This window comes from Rhinopithecus roxellana, chromosome 19 (genome assembly GCF_007565055.1).
Source record: "Rhinopithecus roxellana isolate Shanxi Qingling chromosome 19, ASM756505v1, whole genome shotgun sequence".
Classification (NCBI taxonomy): Eukaryota; Metazoa; Chordata; class Mammalia; order Primates; family Cercopithecidae; genus Rhinopithecus; species Rhinopithecus roxellana.
Window position 1 is genome coordinate 44,492,514 of NC_044567.1, and position 1,538 is coordinate 44,494,051.

A 1,538-nucleotide genomic window follows, 5' to 3' on the forward strand; every position below is an offset into this window, starting at 1 on the left:
TTTGGAGAGAAGGGAGGTGGAAGTGAAAATTTGGAGCCTGGCTTTGGATCCAGACATTTCTGAGTTTGAATCCTGACCCACTTCTGGCTCCAGTCCCAGCCCTGTGACCTTCAGCAAGTGACTTAACCTCTCTGACTTCAATTTCCTCACCTGGGAAAATGGAAATCAGGTAAAGAGAAAAAAAAATTCTATTTAAAAACTATCTTAAAGTCACTTTTACTGGTTGTGAAATCTCTCGATAAATAGACTTTGGCTATATTGATAAACTCTTTGGTTTTGAAAAAATAGGCCTGAGGATGTGTATGCCTGGAAATTCATAGAAAGAGATTTATTTTGTTCTAAAGAACGAGGTCAGAATCGCAGAGCCACCATCTTGCATCCCTGCATGTGTTTGCCTAAGTCTGCTTGAACCCTGAGTGCCAAACTGTCCCCTGCATGGCCCCTTTTCTGCTCTGACAAGATGAAAGAGACAATTGTGAACTAGGAAAAACCCACCAAACTTCAGGCACAAGTGTGCATTGCTGGGAAAGAAATTGGTTGCAGAAAGAAGAAGGTGGTTCATAGAATAGCTACAGCAGATGATAAAAAAAAAAACTTCAGCTCTTAAAGAAGTCAGGGGCCGGCACAGTGGCTCACACCTGCAACCCCAGCACTTTGGGAGGTGGAGGCGGGTGGATCACCTGAGGTCAGGAGTTCCAGACCAGCCTGGCCAACATGATGAAACCCCGTCTCTACTAAAAAAAAATTTAAAAAATGAGTCAGGCATGGTGGCGGGCACTTATAATCTCAGCTACGCGGGAGGCTCAAGCAGGAGCATCGCTTGAAACTGGCAGGCAGAGGGCAGAAGCTGCAGTGAGCCAAGATCGCACCATTGCATTCCATCCTGGGTGACAGAGCGAGACTCCATCTCAAAAACAAAAAAACAAAAACACAAGAAATTAGGGGCAAACAATATCTGGTATTGAAGAGGTGAATACACTTACGAGTTAAAGTAGATCAAGGAACAGTGATCCACTTTAGCAATCCTAAAGTTCAGGCATCTCTGGCAGCAAACACTTCTTTAACCACTGCAGGCCATGCTGAGACACAGCGGCTGATGGAAATCGCTACCCAGCACCTTAAGCTGGCGTGATGCAGACAGTCTGACTAGTTTAGGAAGATGGGCTGAACCTCTGCCCAAACCATCTGTGGATGAAAAAGCACCACTTGCTACTGGAGAGGATGATGATGAAGAAGTTCCAGCTCTTGCAGAGAATTTTGATGAGGCTTCCAAGAATGAGACAAACTGAATTAAGCCAACTTCTGAAGAAGATAAAACCTAAAACCTGCAGAAATTACCGGGAGCTGCTATTTTGCCTTAGGACTGCTTTTTCTTTTTCTTTTTCTTTTTCTTTTTCTTTTTTTTGACAGAGTCTCACTCTTGTCACCCAGGCTGGAGTGCAATGGTGTGCTCTCAGCTCACTACAACCTCCACCTCCTGGGTTCAAGCAATTCTCTTGCCTCAGCCTCCCAAGTAGCTGGGATTACAGGCGCTGACC

The 1,538-nt window shown here is 44.9% G+C and overlaps 1 pseudogene; it reads left to right on the top strand.

The window, feature by feature from the left end:
- Nucleotides 1–460: 460 nt before the first annotated feature.
- LOC104673762 lies at nucleotides 461–1,289 on the top strand (annotated as a pseudogene).
- The last annotated feature ends 249 nt before the right edge of the window (nucleotides 1,290–1,538 follow it).